Source organism: Belonocnema kinseyi, chromosome 5 (assembly GCF_010883055.1).
Source record: "Belonocnema kinseyi isolate 2016_QV_RU_SX_M_011 chromosome 5, B_treatae_v1, whole genome shotgun sequence".
NCBI lineage: Eukaryota > Metazoa > Arthropoda > Insecta > Hymenoptera > Cynipidae > Belonocnema > Belonocnema kinseyi.
In genome coordinates this window covers 64,942,207-64,963,751 of record NC_046661.1, presented here as the reverse complement: position 1 = coordinate 64,963,751, position 21,545 = coordinate 64,942,207, and the positions used below count along the sequence as shown (strand labels likewise).

General features: G+C 33.5%; 1 protein-coding gene across 2 annotated transcripts in view; it reads left to right on the top strand.

The window, feature by feature from the left end:
* The window catches only part of LOC117173206 (histone acetyltransferase type B catalytic subunit), a 147,541-nt gene that overhangs the window by 6,151 nt on the left and 119,845 nt on the right, over nt 1-21,545 (top strand). The window lies entirely within an intron of this gene.

The following is a 21,545-nucleotide window of genomic DNA, read 5'->3' as shown; positions in this document are numbered from 1 at the left end:
CAACATTTAATGTATAATTTAGATTTCACAGTTATTCGGAAAGAAATCGGAAACTTTCAGAACGAATATTAACAGTGGGACACAGATGAAAATTCTGAATCAGCTATTTAGACACCGTGATTTTTATTCTGAAAGAAACCGGAAAGGTTCAGAAGGAAGTAAATGCAATGGGACAGTTCGGAAAATGTTCGAAAAGGCATCGGAAACCTTCGGAAAGAGAAAGCGTTCGGAAAGAAACGGAAGCAAAGTTCACATAGAAATCGGAACGGTTCTTTCTTTCCGACTCTTTCCGATTCTTCCGCTAGGGTGGTCACTTAAGGGTGATTGGTTATACATAGAACTCCTGTTCCAGGTCAAACTTTAAAATAATAAGTGTCACTGACAGGTCACAAAAGACTACTGGTCGCATTTCGAAGTCCTCGAACATTTTTTTTTAATCTGTTTCTTTGCATTCGACAGTCACTTTGTTAACAGATGCGAGATTTCCAACGTCCTTTTTTTCCTCATAATAGGTTTCTTTGTATTTTACATGGTTACTGTGGCGCTGGAACTGGAAATGAATGATTTTTTTCATTAAAAAAGAGTTTGTTTAGATAAACGTAGTTCCGACTCTCCTTTCTGGAAGATATACAAGTTCACAGGACGTATAGAGAATCTTTGAGACAATTTTAAGTGTCAAGGTGGAGTTAAAATTCAAATTTTCCTGTTGTAGTTTTTTTTCGCATTCATAATTTTGCGCGTTTGATCTTGTCGCTTCGTCTTAACGAACTTGCATCGTGTTCATTAGGGTGGCTCAAAATCGCTTTTTTTTAGAGGGCAACAATCCCTCCAATTTCACTCCAAATCCAAAAAAGAAATTCCCTATTTTTTATTTATTTATTTTTTATTTTAACGGGTGCCGGGTTTGTCTTGAAGTTTCCCATGTAAAATGCATGGGGAAAATCACTTTTTTGAGTTTTTGGAATAATTTTTAGGGTTTGAAAAAATGTGACGGGAAAGTATAGGGGCATGTTGAGAATTATCCAACAAAGAATTTCATGTATCAGACATATGGATTTGACACCCCTAACACCCCCACGACTACCTGAAAACTACCCTTAAAACAACAAATGTCAATTATTCTTGAAATCGACCTTTTGAGGACTGTGCTCTCGTATTTTTTAACTTAAAATTATGACTATTGGTCTAGTGGAATATCTATTATCATTGGTTAAATAATTTTTTTTTCTCGAAAATTTGTTTTACCCTCCCTTCAAATTACTACTATAAGTCTAGTGGAATATTTAATAACGTTGGTTCATTAATTTTAAAATGTTTGAACAAATGTAATTTGTTTAAATTTTTTTTTGAAAATTCGTTTTTTCCCTAAAAATGATCACGATTGGCTTATTGGAATATTTATTAACATTAGTTCATTCATTTTCAATTATTTAAACGAATGGAATTTGTTTGAATAATTTCGGTTGGAATTTTTAAAAAATAAAAATTATTACTGTGGGTGTAGTGGAATATTTATCAGTAATAATTAAATACTGATTAATAATTAATTTAATCATTAATTTATTGAAAAATGGAGAGAATATTAAAGATTTTGAAACGCTTGTCGCTTCCCGAGTATTGTCGGTGCGCTCCTGGAGCCACAGCTGGGGGCCACAGCATGCGGGACGGTGGCGATGGTGAGCTGCGAGATGGTCAGGCAGATCTCACTAATCAAACAGCTGGCCAGCAAGAACATCTGCGACAAAGGGTAAGCAGTGGAACATCAGCTGTGCCTGCTCAGGATGCTTTGGCTAGCGTTAGTTATTTGCAAGCCAACCACCTCGACAGAAATACCGTGGAAAAGCATCAATTGGGATACCACAATGAAAGAAGAATTGGTGCGTCTCTATTACGAAAGTGCGAAGTTTGAAACGAAAATGGAAAAAGGATACAATTTAGGACGAAATTTGCTGCAAAGTATCCTAATACACACAAAGTCGCACTAAGAGATCTTATCGCTAAGGGGTCATTCATAAATTACGTAACGCGTTTTTCTTTTTTTCATATCGCTGTTCACTTAACGGAAATTATATTCTCATCTTTATTTAAACAAAAGAAAAACTCGTTACGTAATTTGTGAATGATCCCTAAGATGACGGACATCAGGACTAATTTACACGTGACAGAAGACCGAGCAATGAAGATTAATCAACAGTTTGATTTGGCGTGAAAAACGACGGCAATGAACATTAGTTAAAGGAAACCGCGTCAAACGGTCAAGCAGGAGTAATTGATGTTCTTCCTCAATCTATTGATGATTCAACACCACCACATCCTCCAGAGGTGGATGGCCTTATACAACCAGAGGCAGAAGCAGAGGTTCAGCAACCAAAAAAGCGACGAAAGTGAGCATACCATATGAACAGAGATGTTATGCGCCTTTATTTTGTGGCCGAGAAATGTGCGCAAAGTGTAATGAGAGAACATCACAGACTATTCTTACTTAAATACCCAGAGCTAGCCGCAAAAATAAATGAGCAGAATCTGGCATATCAAAAACGCTCAATATCTGTAAACAGACTGCTTTCGGCTGTTGAAATAGCTGCTATCAAAATGGAAGTGGAATAGCATTTTCTTATTGATGAACTCGCCTTGAAAGATGTGGACAACGAAGACTTGATTGATGCTGAAGGCATAGGTGCTAGGGATAATGTACATCATGTACCGGATCCATTAGAACCACATCCGGATATTAATAACGATGATGCGGACTGGGGTACAAGAATCAAGTATTTTGATTATGGACATCGAAGGATAACTAGATCAATATGCTTTACGACAGGTATATTTCAAGGAGACTCCTTCAGTGCACTATGGTTCTGTTTAGCGTTGAATCCATTGATCAAAACACTAAGCAGCATGTTTCATGGGTTCAGAAATCATGATAATGAGGATGGTCATCAAGTGACCCATCTTCTGTACATGGATGAACTGAAACTGTACGCCAGTTTAGCGCAGAAACTGCAGCAAGTGATCGATGTCACAAAGCAGTTTTCCAATGATATCCACATGGAGTTCGGACTAGATAAATATAGAACAGTGCATTTAATCAGATGGGAATTAATGACCACAGAGTTAAAAAACGAGTTCGAAAATGACATCGAGGCAATGGCTGCAGGCGAATCATGTAAATATCTGGACATTCTTGAATCTAAGGGTATTCAAGATATGATATTTAAGACAAGCCTAACTTGGCAAACAAAATCAGGGCAATCAACACATGCTATCCCTGTCCTCACGTACTCTTTTGGGCTCATAAAATGGTCTAACACCGAACTTGAAAAGTTAAACAGAAATTTAGCTATTGAAAGGGTAGTTCTACCACTATATTTAGGGGGTAGGGGCCTTGTTGATGTCAAAAAACTGTGTGTGACAAGTTATACAGTTACGAGACTATTTTAGCAGCAAAAGAAATGTTGCGCTTTACAGTACCATCTGTCAAGAGGATCTTGACTATACGCCCTTAAATTTGTCCTCAGATGGTTCCTTGAATAACAGGGCAGAAACCGTAGAGGAATTGGAAATACAATGGAGGCAGAAAGCCATCCATGGCGAGCACCCGAACATGTTAGATCAAAATGAAGTGGATAGTGAGACATCTAATATTTGGCTAAGAAAGGATGATCTGTATCCAGAGACGGAAGGATTCGTCATTGCGATGCAGGACAAGATTGTCAGCACCAGGAATGATCGCAAACACGTGTTACATCAAGACGTGATTGACTGGTTCCGATTATGTGGAGATACCAACGAATCCATCGAGCACATTATTGATGGCTGTCGCGTAATGGCTCAGAGAGAATATACGCACAGACATAATGATGCAGAGGGCATTATACATCAAGAACTTGCCCTAAACCTAGGACTCTTAAAAGAATGGATGCCCTTTTATAGATACATTCCAATGCCCGTTTTAGAAAACGAAGATTACATTTTATCTTGGGATGTTACTATCCAAACGGATCATTACATGCGAGCCAATCGACCTGACATCGTGATGCGAGAAATAAAGGTGGAAGAGTCTACAACACCCACATTGCTTGTCGACTTAACCGAAATTTATAGTGAACCTATACATCCAAGATTCACAAGTACAGCGAGTTAAGGCATGAAGGAAAGACCATATGGAGGAATGTGAATCATGCATCTATTCATCCCATTGTGATTTCGGCTACAGGCAATGGGCACGCAAGATGCACTGAACATCTTGAACATTTAGGAGTCAGTAAGGTATTATCAGCAGCTCATAAGGCGGTTTTATTAAACACCTGTCGCATTGTAAGAAAATTTCAAGCATCGTATTTAGATTATTTGAATTAACTTATAACATTCTAATCTCATCAGTCACTTGACTTAGTTCGTGACTACGATGTATAAACGGGTTCAGACGAGTAAAAGTTTAACGAAAAAAATTAATTTATCAGTTATATTTAAGTAATAATTGTTATTTTTAAAAAATGCAACAAAATAAAATTAAACAATGTTGATAAATATTCCACTGAAGAAATATTAATAATTTTTATGAAAAAATATTTAAACAAATTTCATTTTTTCAGAAAATTGAAAATCAATGATCTAATGTTAATAAATATTCCACTAGGTCAACAGTAATAATTTTTAAGAAAAAAAATTGTTCAAGCAAATTCAATTTCCTTAAATAGTAAACAACTAATGAACCAATGTTAATGAATATTCCACATGGCTAATAGTAATCATTTGGGGGAGGATTTTCGAGAAAAAAATTATTTAAACAAATTCCATTTGTGTAAGTAATTAAAAATTAATTAGCCAATGATAATAAATCTTCCACTAGACCAATATTAATAATTTTAAGTTTAAAAAAAACGAGAATACAATGTTCAAAAGGTCGATTTCATGAAGATTTGCCTTTTTTTCTAAGGGTAGTTTTCAGGTACTCGTGGGTGTGTGTTAGGGGTGTCAAACCTATATGTCTGATAGATGAAATTCTTTATTAGATAATTCTCTAGAGGCCCTCATACTTTTCAGTCACATTTTTCCAAAGCCTAAAAAATTATTCTACAAACTCAAAAATGTGATTTTCCCCATGCATTTTACATGGGAAACTTCAAGTCAAAATCGGAACGTGTTGAAATAAAAACATTAGAGAATTTATTTTTTCGGATTTGGTACAAAATGGGGGGGGGGGGGGGGGGGTGTTGCCCTCTAGCATGCAAACAAATTTTACTATGTATTTTTGGAAAACCCTTCGAGCTCCTAAGTATTGGTATAATATCGCTCACTGATTAATTACCTTAATAAATATCCATACTAGAAGTCGTCGATCAATCATTCCCGACAACCCGAAACATAATACCTATATTTGACGTGCGCCGAAGAAAGGGCGTTTACTCTAAAAAAAAATCGAAATCAAGGTTTTTACACATTTCGATAGTTTTTGAGCTGCTCTTTTTAATTAATCCATCGGAAAAATATCCAAACGTTATTATTGCTAATAATTGAGTTGCTAGGAACCCGAGTAATAGGGCTTTGGCCCGAGAGCTCGAGATTCCGTGAAACGTCTCCCACCACTCACTATGCCATCTACGCGTCTCACCTATACGCCGTCCGTGAGCCGCGTCTACAACCTATCTCCTTTCGTCAGAGTGTAGTGGTAAGTGGAAAGGGAAGATTTCGTGAGTCTTCCTCTCTCCTAAAATTCCGGTCTATTGGGTCGACTTCAACCGCTCGTCCTGAAAAATCTAACTTTTCAGAGTAAGCCCCCTTTCTTCGGCGCACATCACATATTATTATCTTATAAATCACTACGGCTCTGAAAATTAGAGTTATTTTTGATTGAAAACTTGTTTGTATAAATGAATGTAGTTCCGACTCATTTCTGGAAGCTATACAAATCCGCAGGATAAATTGAGAATATTTCTGAAAATTTATTATGGTTCTGGAAATTAATTTTTTTTTTAATTTGAAAACTTGAGTCTCTAGATTAACATTTAATTAATAGTTTGCCATGAGAAATTAAATGAACGCAAAAAGAGAGAACTTCACTATATTGATCCTGTTCAGTATCTTCGAAACCAGTCGTCCTTTTTATGTTTCCAAGCGACCATTTCAATTATCATTTTGATCTCCGCAAGTAAGTTGAAAATCATTTGCTTAATTTCATTCCTAAAACTGACTTAAACTTTTCTATGTAACTCGGAATGTATGAGAGACAACGCCATGTCTCTCAAATTTCGCCTCTGGTAAATTCTTTTCTGTGAAATTACAACAATAAATTAAATTTTAGTGTGCTGGTTTCAATTTTCTTCGATTTCCGCCGGATCCTTTTTCTATAGAACAGACAAAGTTAATATATAGTTCAGAAAATAAATGGTACTTTCGTAATTGACATAGGTTTCAGGTATAGTCAGGCCCACCCCTGCTTAATTTTTTCTACTGGTTTTCGTTCTATCCCTGGACCTCAGTGAGAGTGAGCTTACTCCAGCAGGCGCCTTTTGTCTACAAGCATGTCAAAGTAAGGAAGTTTAGAAACTTTAAATTTTTCAGCTAGCGATTAGAAAATAGCATACTCAGCGTCTGCGAATGAGATTCCAATGATATATTATTTGCCTAGAAAAGATAAATATTTAACGGAGTTTAATATCAATAAACTTCAGCTTAATATTCAATGTAATACTAAATACTTCTCAAGTTTTCAACCTTTATTGAAAAAATTACATGTCTTTGGAATCGGAAAAATACGCAGATTGCAAATATATTACTTTCAAATCACTGATTGCAAAATTAAGAATTTTTTAATCTCAGATTTTTTCCTATTTTCCGACAAAGGACCCCTGAAAAAGAGATGGTCTGCCCAAGCTCGCAGGTACCTGACCAGAAAGTAGATCGTTGGTTAGCCCGTTCAGGGTAGTCTGACTTGGTCAAGAGCATGCCGACCACTGCTCTAGATCAGGGCTCACCAGAAGACAGTCTTTGGCTGCGAAGACTGTCAATGTCAGTCTAGGGATTAGGTCAAGCAGGCCCTAATAAATCTTGTCGTTCGACTTGTTCATAGCCCTTCACGGTCATTTACCTCCCACCGGGCTTGAAAGACAAATATGTTCCGAAAAACAAAATATAATATGAAAATACATATTAAACACTTATTTAATAATATGAAAATGAATATAAACATTTCATTTAATAATGTTCATACATTACCCACAATTGAAACAATATATAACAATAAAATGTTTCGATGATATTGTTCAAATTTCTTTGCTGAATATTTATTGAAATAAGCTATACTATGATTATGTTGTCTATTAATATTTAGTGAATAATGAGTAGTTACAAAATTAATAGGAACAAGTTAATATAATACTTTAATATAAAGCATAAAATTATTATTTTTTAAATGTAGCATATGTGATTAGTTCTTGAATGAAATAATGAGAATAAGAGAAATGTTAATGGATAATTATCAAATTCTACAACTCAAATTCGAGTTTACTTGAACTATAAAAATTAAATTTCAATTTAAATTGAAGGTGAGCGTATTAAAATTAAAATTTAAAGGATAGATTTCAGTGACAGATATTTTTTTAGCTTAAAGCAGATTTTGTTTTCCATATATACGAGGTGTGTTTAAAAAGTAAGGTGACTTTTCAATTTTCGCGGGCTACGTACATTCAAGTTTTAAATTTTTTGTTTTTGAAGGGTTTGGTGTGCTCGGCGATTTTCTTCTTTCGAAAAAAATGGAGCAAAGAGTTTTCATTAAATTTTGTGTGAAAAATGAAATCCAGTGCTCTATAACTCTTGAAATGTTGACAGTTGCATACCGGTGAGTCTACTCTGAGTAAGAAAAATGTGTATAAGTGGTACAAGCTGTTCCAAGAAGGCCGAGAGGATGTCGAAGACGAACCTCGCCCTGGACGTCCCAGCACGTCAACAACAGATGAAAACGTTCAAGCAGTGGAAGAAATGGTGTTGAAAAATCGCCGAATTACCATCAGAGAAGTTGCTGAAGATGTTGGCATATCGGTTGGCTCATGCCATACTATCTTTTCGGACGTTTTGGGCATGAGACGTGTGTCAGCGAAATTTGTTCCAAAACTGCTTAATTTTGATCAAAAGATCCATCGCATGACCATCGCTCAGGAGGTGTTGAATGAAGTCAATAATGATCCTGATTTTCTCAAAAGGCTTATAACTGGGGATGAATCGTGGGTATATGGTTATGACGTCGAAACTAAAGCCCAATCGTCTCAGTGGAAGCATACTGAGTCTCCAAGACCGAAAAAAGCACGTCAATTTCGGTCAAATGTGAAGGTTTTGCTCACTGTCTTCTTTGATTACCATGGCGTAGTGCTTCAGAAATTCTTTCCACAAGGTCGTACGGTCAATAAGGAGTATTAACTTCAAGTTATGCGCTGTTTGCAAGAGGCGATACGCAAAAAACGTCCGGAACTTTGGAAAAACAATTCGTGGCTTTTGTATCACGATAATGCACCTGCTCATTCATCGTTGCTTGTGAAAGATTTTCTGAGAAAAAACAGCACCACAGTCATGCCTCAGCCTCCATATTCACCGGATTTCGCCCCCAGTGACTTTTTTCTTTTCCTAAAACTGAAGAGACCCATGAAAGGACATCGATCTTCAACGATTGAGGAGATAAAAACTGCATCGCTGAAAGAACTCAAGGCTATACTACAAAATGATTATCAGAATTGCTTCGATGATTGGAAAAAGCGTTGGCACAAGTGTATTTTATCGGAGGGGCATTACTTTGAAGGGGACAACATAAATATTGAGGAATAAATGGATATTTTTTGAGAAAACCATAAAGTCACCTTATTTTTTGAACACACCTCGTATTTATTGTATACTATTTTGGTCCAATCGCATGGGAACAATTTCAATTAATTTTTTTTCTTATTTAATTTAATTTAAAGCTATGTAAACCTGACAGCGCCAGGTCATCAAATCATGATGTCTCCAACTTCATAATTTAGGGCTAATTTAATGCCCCATTGCCGAATTTTCGGCTCTTCATTTTTTTTTAAATATGCATGGTGCTGCCAGCTTTACTTCAAGCCAGCAGCGCCACTCAAGGAATCGGTCATAAATGATTATATCAAATTCCCATTTTTACAGGAATTTCCGTCTCCAGGAATCCCTTTAAACCAATGTTCTACCTTCATAATCAAAAAAGGGCCGCGAAGGGCAAAGGGACAAAAACTTAATATTCGATTCTTCTTCCTAACATTAATAACGGCCTATTTAGGGCTCGCTTTCTATACAACTATGAATGTTCCTATGTAGCCCTTTTTATAAAATATGCAGCGGTCGTGACAACTTTACTTCAAGCCAACTGCGCCAATAGAGGAATCGGTCAAAAAATGATTATATCAAATTCCACATTTCACTGGAATTTCCGGCTCGAGATATCCCTTTTAAACACTGCCCTACCTTCAAAATTAAAAAAGAGCCACTACACTTTACTTTTACATCTTCAGATTGTTATATTTCTTTATTATTATTTGTACAGCGCACTCCTTGGATGAAAATTCTAACAATGATAAACTTCTTCAACTATTTCTTATCGTTTACGATATGCTTCATAATTATTCTAATTTGGAACTTTTTGAAACCAATTTTAGATGCTTGTAATCGTGAAAATTCATAGGATCTAAGGCTCATTTAGGACTCTAGGACTATCATAATCAAAATTAACAACAACAAAATTTTTTTGAACAAACCTTCCAAAAATGAAGTAAATTTAGGTTCATTTAAGGCTCCTGCAATATTGTCGACCGGAAATTCTTTCGCGTTGCATAAATTAGTGTCTATTCTGGGCTTATTTGAGCCCGTGGTCCCAAAATTAAGAACCTATAAAAAAACATTTCAGTGTTGAAATGTTGTCACAGGCTTATACTGCCCAACATGTCGAAGTCATTTTTGGTTAGAGCCACCGAGGCTCTAAGAACCTATTTTTATTTAGAACCTATTATATTTTATATAGAACCTAAAAACATTTCTATGTTGAAATGTTGCCACAGGCTTATACTGCCCAACATGTCGAAGGCATTTTTGGTTAGAGATGGATTTTTATTTGATCATTTTTGTGCGGGGATGCCCCGGTATATATCATCAGTCACGGACGCATTTTTATAATGCAATCACCACCAGAACCTCGGTAAAGGTACATTGAAAAATTTCCAGAGGTATCCGCTCAGGGATCGAACCCCGGACCTCTGAGGAGAAGTCCGACTGTCTAACCAACTGAGCCACCCAGGCAATTGAGCCACCGATAGAACCAATAATATAGGGTTAGATTTGGATGATTTTGAAAATTAACAGTCCAGTTTATAATTGAAAATCTTCCAATTAAATTGGAAAGTTCCCAACAAAAAGCATACAGATAACATCAGGGTTTTAATTGCATTAATTGTAATTTTCAATTATATTATAATATCATTTATATTATAATATAATTATACGAAGCTCATAATTGTCCAGAAATTAACAATATTATTATTTTTTTTTTATTACAAACAATGGAGACCTAAATTTGGGACTACGGGCCCAAATTAGTCCATAATGAGTCCCAAATTATTCCAGGATAAACAAAGGATTTAAGTGTATCCTTCACGTATTTTTGCAACGTTTAGAGGCTGAAGACGATCTGGGGGTACCACAGCCTGCTTGATCCCTCGGCGACCCTCTTCTATTGTTAATATATTTATACAAAATTAAACTAGTATGGAGTATTATCAACGAAACGCGCGGGTTTCTTTTTTATGATATACAGAAGTTCTTAACCATTTGCGTACTTTTCTTTATAGTTTTTATTTTTTTATAATTTGTGTTTTTTACTAAAAAATGCTTTTTTTTGTTGTTGAAAATTCATTTATTTGGTTGAAAATTACTTTTTTGAAAGTAAAAATCAATTTTTTATGCCAAAAATTAAAAATTTTTTTGTCGAAACTGTCCAGTATTAAGGAATTTTCCGCAGCACCATTGTTATACTCAATTCTTGTGGTAAAATATATAAGATTTGAGCTTTTTTCAAATTATAATTTCCTTTAATCGCCAGAATGGCTTCAGTTATTCCTTAAAATAATAAATATTTAATAATATTTGATAAAATATAACAATTCAAAATTTTATACACAAATTAGATAAACAAATTCAAGATTTTGATAAAACAATCCATTTTAATATTTTGCCGCAAGAATTTTTTATAACAATGGTTATTATTAACTTTTTAATTAGTTTTGTAATGAAATGTCATTCCTACATTAATTGTTTTTTTTACCGATACGAAGACTATTTGCTAATTTGTTCATAAAATTTGTTTGTAATAAATAAATGGAATGATTACCAATTTATTTGTATTCCATGATTTAATGAACTTTAATTTAAAACAACAAAATTCAAAATCAAAAAATTCCTCCCTGGACCTCAATGGTAGGGAGCAACAGACTTCATACACAATATTTCATTTAAACGTCCCCTGTAACATAATGCAGAAGCCGCTGGTTGAGAGCCCTCTAGCTTCGAGACCGAGTCCAGCGCTGAACAATAGAAAAAGGTCGCCGAGGGATCGGGTAGGCTGCTGTACCCTGAGATCGTCTTAAGGCCAATTCAGACTAGCTCTTCTCGGTTGCAGTTTGCCGGTCCGGTTCGGTTCTCGGTTGACCGGTGCAGCTTACACGATTGTCATTCTCACGCATGCGCGGTTCATAGATTAAAGTGACGTGAGTGACGTGCAGCAAGCTCGAGAAAAAGCTGACAGGCCTCGTGGCTTAAGAGAGCGCTCTCATTGGCTACGGTTGCGAACGGCACGGTTGAAATTAGAATCAAATCTAAATCCTCGAACCGAAACGGAACGGCAACAGAGAACGGCTAGTCTGAATTGGCATTTAAGGCCAATTCGACTATCCGTTCTCGGCTGCGATTCGCTGGTTCGGTTGGACTTTCGGCCAATCAGCGCGTACTCGGTCCCGGTTCCGTTGTTCAGGTTCCGTTCGAGCATTTAGGTTCGATTCTAATTTCAACCGTGCCGTTCGTAACCGTAGTCAGTGAGACCGCTCGCTAAAGCAACGCAGCCTGTCAGCTGTTTCTCGAGAAGGTTGCACATCACTTTAATCTATAAACTGCGCATGCGTGAGAATGACAATCTTGTAAGCCGAGAGGTCAACCGAGAGCCGAACCGGACCGGCGAACTGCAACCGAGAACGGCTAGTCTGAATAGGCCTTTAAGCCACGTTTAGATGCCACAATACCATATATAAAAAATGGGCAATGGAAAACTCGGACCGTTTCCAGTCAACAATACATTTAAAATACATTTATTTAATTTAAATCCATAGTTGGATAGAAATTAAGCCCTAAATAGTCCCTTATTAATGCTAGGAAGAGAATTGAAAAATGTATATTTTTCACCTTTGCCATTCGTAGCCTTTCTTTAATTTTGAAGCTAGGGAAGTGGTTCGAAGGGATATCTCGAGCCGGAAATGAGCCGGAAAATCCTGCAAAAACGGTAATTTGATATAATCATTTTTTGACCGATTCCTCGATTGGTGCTGCTGGTTTGAAGTAAAGCTGGGAACACTGTGGCATATTTTATAAACAGGCTTAAGTAGTAAAATCCATAGTTGGATAGAAATTGAGCCCTAAATATTCCCTTATTAATGCTGGGAATTGAATTAAAAAATGTATAGTTTGTACCTTTGCCCTTCGTAGCCCTTTTTTATTTTAAAGATAGGGCAGGAGTTCGAAGGGATGTATCGAGCCGGAAATGAGTCGGAAATTCCTGTGAAGTGGAATTTGATATAATAATTTGTTGACAGATTCGTTCAGTGGCGCTGCTGGCTGGAAGTAAAGTTGGCAGAACCGTTGCATTTTTTATAAAAAGGGCTGAGTAGTAAAATCCATAGTGGGATAGAAAATAAGCCCTAAATAGGCCCTTATTAAAGTTAGGAGGAAAAATCGAATATTAAGTTTTTGTCCCTTTGCCCTTCGCGGCCTTTTTTTAATTATGAAGGTAGGAAATTAGTTCAAAGGGATTTCTGGAGCTGTAAATAAGCCGGAAATTCCTGTAAAAAGGGGAATTTGATATAATCATTTTTGACCGATTTCTTGAGTGGCGCTGCTGGCTTGAAGTAAAGCTGGCAGCACCATACATATTTAAAAAAAATGAAGAGCTCAAAATTCGGCAATGGAGCATTTAATTAGCCCTAAATGAGCCCTTTATTATAAAATAGGAGACATCATGATTTGATGACCTGGTGCTGTCAGGTTTACATAGCTTTAATTTAATTAGTGAGTATAATTTTATATAATACTATTGAAAAAGAATTAGTATTATTGTTTTTATTATATATAATTATTTTTAGGACTAATTATCAAAATAAAATGTATGTTTTAATTTAAAGTACTATAAAATATAATAACTAATCGTACAATAAAATAATTATGATAATAGCTACCTTGGCTTTCATTAAAATTTAATTTATTTTAATTTTAATTAGCTTTCAGTAATTTGCAACTTTCATTTGAATATAAGATTTTATCGCAGCAGGAACTAGAAGTAAATACCTCAATTAAAATTTGATTGTGGGATTTTATATCCATTCTAGATGTTTACAATTCAAAATTCACCAATATTTTAAAGATTTGTAATTCAGTACTCCAATTTTAAAGAATAATACATGAAATTCCTTAACCCTACACGGATCCTGCGGGGGATAAATGTGCCCCACGCGAAATTCAATTAATTCTCCTGAGCAAATATCTCTGATTTTTTGGTGCAGGCCCTAACCATAATTCAGTTCGACTATCCTAGAGTGCGGTGAAGTGGTTGATGTTGCCGGTTGTTCGCTGTCTGTCAATTAAAAAGTAAATGCTGAGCGCTTGGGGCACATTTGTCCCCCAGAGGATCCGTTACGTTCGAGTTTCGTTATGTTAAGTCAATTTCATATTTTCATGCAAATAAATGCATTGGTCGTATATTTATATTATATCATGGTATTTTAATGTTTCGAATTGATTTTTTGTAATTTAAGTGAAAATTATATGTAAAAATTACTAAAAATGTGATATATATCAATGTAAAGTTGTTTTCTTTAATTTTATTCATACAGTGCTCATAAATTCCAATAATAAATCAATTAATAAATAACAAATAAATAATTGTTTTTTTAATCAAAGATGTCCAGAATATACTAACTGTGACTGCAGTGTCGCAGGAAAGAAAGAGAAGTTGCAACCGACCTGTGTGTGACGAACACAGGGCGGTCTTTTGCAACCTTTGCACCGAAGTATATTAAGCTTATTTGATGCACAATTTATTTTAATTAATTGTTTTTTAATTCAATTTTATTTCGAGAATTAGTTTGAAAATAAAAATAGTTTTTTAGAAAAGGCTTCATTTTTTAATTCTGATGAATTTTTCCTATCTTTCAAACTTCCTAACCGCTTTTTCATTGAAAAAAACTTTTTCTTTATTTTTTTATCTTTATTTAAATCAAACCTTCTTATTGTGCATCAGAAAACAAAGAGATTGACCTATTATATATTCAAATTATTTGTAATAATAAGCACTCTGCCCGCACTTATATTTCTCATTTTCTTAAATTTTCTAACTTCGAATGTTCAAATAAATATACTTTTTGGAAGGAACCTAATTATAACCTACATCACCTCAAGTTGCAATTTGTCCTCTTCAAAATGGCGTTTCAAATTTAAAAATTAGTTTATTATAAAAACAATGACATGATTTTTTCCAAAAAATGTCAAAAATACGATTTTTATTTGATTAAACATTTTTTTCAACATTTTAAATTTATTGAAACAGGATGTTATATACAATAATCTGTTCGACATTAAGAAACGAAGAGAATGGTGTATATTAACATCTGATTCCGATGAAAGGAAAAGATTCTGCACAAAGAAACCAACTGGGGGACATTTGTCACTCACAGGAGCCGGTGAGGACAAAAAATGTATAGGATCCGTCTAGGGTTAGATCTGGATGATTTTGAAAATTAACAGTACAGTTTATAATTGAAAATCTTCCAATTAAATTGGAATGTTCTGAACAAAAAGCATACAGATAACATCAGGGTTTTAATTGTATTAATTGTAATTTTCAATTATATTATAATATCATTTATATTATAATATAATTATACGAAGCTCGTAATTGTCCAGAAATTAACAATTTTTAAAATGTATATTATACTTTTCGAAATTCAACCATTTCAATTTTCCTTGCAAAATTTAACCTTGTAATAGGCAAAAGCTGAGAATTTAGCGCTTACCATGTAAGTTCAATAATCTAAAATTGAAACTCTTAAAAAATGAAAAAACATTTCGAATGCAAAATTTTCCATTTGAAATTCGTTTGTATTTTGAACGTTTCTTTCCAATAATTTGATTTTGAAGTTTAAAAATGGAAATATTTTTTATTTTGAACTGAAAATGAAGGTGAATTTATTTTTTTAATGTTCGAAAATTTTGTATAATCAACTTCCACGTTAAATCATACTTTTTATATTTAATAAAAGTTTAGACTTGGCTAATTTTAGAAAGCTTTAATTTGAAATATTCAATTCAGTTTCCAATTTCAACTCATCTATAATGGAATTGCTTAAACTCTAGAAACCCTAAATTTAAAACTTTTTTATGAAAGCTTTGAATTTTGACAGCTTCTATTAAACAATTGCGCTAACGTCACAGTAGCTCCAATCCACTCTTCATTTATAAGTATTAACACTTTTTAATAAAACCAACAAAACATTATTTTCAGAAACTAAGGTAAATAATGTTTAATCTCTAATTAAAGTTTGTACAAAATAAAGGAGAACGATGAAAATCAAGAAAGGAATTTTGGCGGCCTGAGTTTTTCTTTATTTTTAATGAATTTTCATTCCAGATTTTTCCTCCTTTTTAAAACTTTAATTTGAGGTTTAATTTTGAGGCAAATTTGATTCACTTTATAAATTAAAAATGAAATTAGATTGGAAATGAAATGTATTGTAAATAAGAGTGCAATAGTTCAGACCCCCTGGCCTTAACGACGACGAAATGCAATTCATCTCGACCGTAACCCTTCGCTCGATTTCTGGAAAACGAAGAAAAAAATAACAGAAGAACTTGATGTCAGTCTTACACTTGTCGTGTCAGTCAGCACCTGCTTGAAGTGGTGAGATCTGCTCTAGAGCAGTGGTCGGCACGTTCTTGACCAGGGCAGGGTCAAGGTTGGCCCTGGCTGTCCTACGACCTACTTTCAGGATAGTACCTGCTAGGGTTCCGGTGTCGACGGCGAGAATCGATTCTTCGATTCTAAAAAAATGTCAATTCTGAGAATCGAATAATCGACGTTAAGAATCGATTCCGATTATCTTATTTTAAAAAAGCCCGCAATTATTTAAATTTTAATTTTAATGCATTGATTTCAAGCCAGATTAACAATTAACGAATATAATAATAAATATATAATAAGTAATATAATAAACAACATTTTAAACCTTTTATAAAATATAATATATTTATAATTAGACTAATATAATTTAATAGTTATTATAAATAATTTGGTGATGAACGAATAAATAATACATTTTTAAGCTGTAGTACTATTTTTTATTTTTTCTGTTGTCATAACTGTCTAGAAGAAAGTTTCTATCAATATTAATATCCTTAATTTCTAATGCAACTATATATAACCACGCACAGGCACACGCACACATCTATCTTATATAACTATCTACATTTCTAAGATGCAAAAAAATATCCATATTAGAAATGAATGATTAATGTAGTGAAGGCCTTTTCCGGTTTTTCAGGTTCTTCATTTAAATACTGCCGACATGTTTCGACTCGGATCCGAGTCTTTTTCAAGGCGAGCTCTTATATTTAATTAAAGGAAATTAGAAAGAACATTACATAAATAAAGACAAAGGTCCACAACTAACAGAAAGAACATTTTTTTCTTTTTGTTGTAAATTGTATAGTTGTCAAGATTTTAAAATTGGCGCACCATAACCTTAAAGTTTAGAATTAAAAAAAATGTTTCTCTCGGGATCGAAGCGTGAAAAGAGAATCAGGGCCAGGGCCGTGACCTCAACTTTGACATTCAAAGGTAATGCGCTTGCGCTAGCTATACATAAGAGGAATACGGCGCGACTCATTACTGCTATTATAACCGGTTGTTAGGGAACCGATTCCTTCGAAGAATCGGAGTCGCATCCGGGATTCCCAGTATCTGCGTGCTTGGCCTGATCATCCCTTTCGTCAAGGGTCCTTTGTTGGAAAATGGGAAAAAAGTGAGATTTAAAAATTCCTAATTTTGCCATCAGTGATTTAAGAGATATATATATTTGTGATCTACGTATTTATCCGATTCCAAATACATGTAATTTATCTATATAGGTTAAAAATTTGAGAAGTATTTAGTACCTATGAAATTGACTATTAAGCTGAAGTTTCTTGATATTAAACTCCTTCAAATCTTCAATTTTTCTAGACAAGAAATATATAATTGGAATCGGAAAAAATCGTAGATGCTAATAATGCTATTTTCTAATCGCTGGTTGAAAAATTAAAAGTTTTTAAATTTCTTTATTTTCCCTTGCGGAAGAAACAGAAAGATTCGGAAAGACCGCGTCGGAAATATTCGAAAGGGGTTCAAAAAGAGGTTCCGTTTCGATCCTTTCCGAATTGTATGGGAACTTTGCTTTCGATCTCTTTCCGAATTTCGTGCTCTCCCATGAACCTTTTCGATTCTTTCCTAATGTCCCACTCTCCGACATCTTTCCGAATGTCGCCGAATATTTCCGATTTCTTTCCGAATGACTACCCACTTAAGTCTTTCCAAATGTATCAAATTTCTTTCCGAATGAAATTTAAAAAAATATAATATGAAAATAAACAGAAACGTTTTGTTTATTAATATTTATATCGTTCAATTGAAACGATGTATAATATATGTTTTGGTGATAATTTTCAAATTTCATTAATTAGTATGTATTAAAATAAGTTATACTACGACTTTGTTGTCAATTATTATTTAGTTAGTAATGGGTTATTAAAAGTAAATAACAAAATAAAGTTAATATAATACTTGAAATGTTTGAGCAATTAGTATATTTTATTGCAAGTCTTAAATAATCACAAAAAATACAAATATTTTTTGCTCCAATTTTAGCGTATTTCTTGAATGAAATAATAAAAATTAAATTTGAGGGAGGGATTCCCATCACCAATATTTATTGGTCTAGCTAAAAAATAAACGTTCGAAATCAGAACTAGTTTAAAATGGGAAATTATATATTACTTTCCGAAATTCAACCATTTCAATTTTAATCGTAAAATTTAAACTACTTAAATTACTTTTATAAACAATGTAAATCGTTTAGATTTTTATGAATGAAAAATTTTTTAAAATTATACTTATCGAAATTCAACCACTTCAGTTTCAGTCGCAATGTTTAAACTTATAAAAGGGACAAATTGAGAATGTAACGTTTACCATGAAAATTAAGAATTCTAACATTGGAACCATTAAAAATGAAAAAAATTATTTAATTTTTCAAAAGATAATTTTTTTTAAACTGAGCTTGAAATGTCGAACTTTTTAGAACATATTTGGAATACAAATTTCCCATTTAAAATTACTTTGTGTAATGAACCTTTCTTTAGAATAATTCAATTTTAAATGTTTACAATGTAAAAGTTTTCCATTTTGAACGGTGAAAATAAAGTATTTATTTTTTTATTTTAGACAATTTTGGCTGGTCAGTTTTTACGTTAAATCACAATTTTTTAATTTAATAAAAATCCAGAATCCTATAATTTTGGAAACTTACATTGAAATATTCAATTTAGTTTTCAATTTCAACTCCTCCCTAATGGCATTGTCTAAACTCTAAATTAAAAAATTTTAGTACGCAAGTTTTGAATTTTGAAAGCTTCTGTTTGAAATTTTTATAATGTCACAGTAGCTCCAATCCACTCTCCTTTTACAAGTCTTGAATCTTTTTAATAAAACCAACACAAATTATTTTTCAGAACCATAGGTAAATACTATTTCATCTTTATTTAGAGTTTGTAAAAAATATCGAAGAACCAAGAAAACGAAGAAAGGGGTTTTGGCGAACGTTGTTTTTCTTTATTCTTTATGAATTTTCATTCCAAATTTTCCTCTTTCAAAAAACTTTAATTTGAGGTTTTATTTGGAAAAAATCGATTCATTTTACAAATTAAAAATTAAATTGAATTAAAAATAAAACGTATGGTAAATTCAAGTACACAAAATTCAAACACCCCGGCGTGAACGAAGGCTATGCGTAATTTATGCGCAATTCCTGGAAAGCAAACAAAAAAGTAAAAGAAAAACTTCGTGGTAGTTTTACACTTGTCGTGGCATTCAGCACTTGCTGAAAGTGTCAAGCCCTTCTCTATTGTATGTACTTTGTTACATATCCACGTTTAATTAGAAATTTTGTTTCCTATAATAATCGTTTTGGGAGTTTTCCAGGAGGTCAAGTTTCTTAGTCACCTATATGTAAACTTTCTAGGTTGAAAGACGAAATTCGAACTTTGAAAAAGTACTTTTCGAGAAAAAACTTATTTAAAGTTCTATAAGTGCTCCTGTTTTTTGTTTCTTCAAATATAAAGCTCCAGGACACTATCGGGTTATAAAAGTATAATGTTACCAGATAGAGCATAGATTAAAGTATGATATCCCATGGAAAACCCAAAATTTGCATTTGTGATTCTTGTTCACAAAAACGCGAATATATTCTAAACTACGATCGACCTATGGTTTATTTTCTAATGAATTAGTGATTTTTAAATCACTTTTACAATAATTTACATTATACAGGGTGTCCCAGCCTTAAGTTTCCGAGCTCATATGATTGTATAAAAATAAAAAATAAATTAATCGAAAACTCCTTTCAGAAAATTAATTGAAGTTTTAGTTTTTTAGTTATTAAATATTTCAGCTGGAGCAATCACGAGCGTGGAATAAGCAGTTGTGCGTGCATCAGCTGGAGTCCAAAATAGTGCATAGACCGCTGTTCTCTCATCGCCCACCCCAACCCCGCGCTCGCTTCAGTAATACTGCGTTGGACACTAGCTAACGCATGCATTTCTGTTTATACTGCGCTCCTAATTGGTTCAGCGTAAAACATTTTATAACTTAAAAACTAGAACTCTAAATGATTTTTGGAAAGGGAAACTTCGATTTATTTTATTTATTTTTATACAGCTTTATAAGTCCGGACATTTGAGGCTGGGATACCCTGTATAGGAAACAATGAAATTTGAAAATTGAAAGATATACACCGACGACTTCCTGATCATTGAAAAAGTTGTAGAAAATATATTTCCGGATAAAAACTTAGTGTTACGGTTTGAGACCAGTCTGTTCTCATCGGAATTTACTTATTACAAATTAAATTTTAAATCTTTTAAAGATTCCAGCGTGAGTCCTCATATTATGTTAAGAAATATATAATAATATGTTCTTGTTTCTTCAGTGAGAGTAAGGTAAAAATACTATTTGTCAAGATTTTTGACAAAAATAACATTTTAAGCCTGAAAAATTATGTAAAAATTTGAAAATATGATAAGATAGATATAAAAGAGGTATCTACTTCCATTTTTATGTATGAGTACTCTAATGTATAATTAATATTTTAATCGCTTAAAATTCAATCGGGGAAAATATAAATTTTGACCGTGAAAACCTAAAAACAATCGGGAATTATGTTCTAAAGTTTAAATGGCTACCCTGTTTGCACATATACCAGTTCTTTGTTCCATCAGTAGTGAGTCGGGCTTCCGACAAGTATTACTTAAAATTTTTCTCCAATATTGGGAATTATTGCCAGTTGATTAATATATCCTGAAAATATCATAAAAAAGTTTTATGGACAAAATTTAACTCTCAATCTCAATTTTATCAAACAAAAGCAAAATAAAGGCTGTTAATGTAAAACGTACACAATTTTAGGGTTGCATGGCACTCTGATAAGGGGTTTTTAGCACTGCACAAGATGGGATAATTATAATAGTAGAAATTATAATTTAACCCAAGAACAACAACGTATGGGTGGAAATTCCACCTCAATCCCATGTTGTGTGCAGAAAATTCACGTTATTGATCCGGGAAAGTTCGAATTTTTGTTTTGGATTAAAATATGTGTTCATTTCATAAATACTCGTATCATAAGGATGAATATGAAAGAGATGAAAATATGATCTACAAAAATCCTAGGAAGATAAAAGCAGACCTTTGCTCTTATATTCCATTCCGTAATTCGGAAACGCGCCCTAGCTTTGCCAAACAAATGTTATTTATCATTTAATTGGTAAAATTGTAAAAAATCATGGCAATATTAATCACCCTGTAGTACCGGTGGTTAATTATATTCCATAAAATCTAATTAGGTTACCCAGATCCCGGTTGGTGCCGGGTACAATAGCTAGTATTTATTTATCTTCCAACGAACTACTGTATTCATGAATATTTT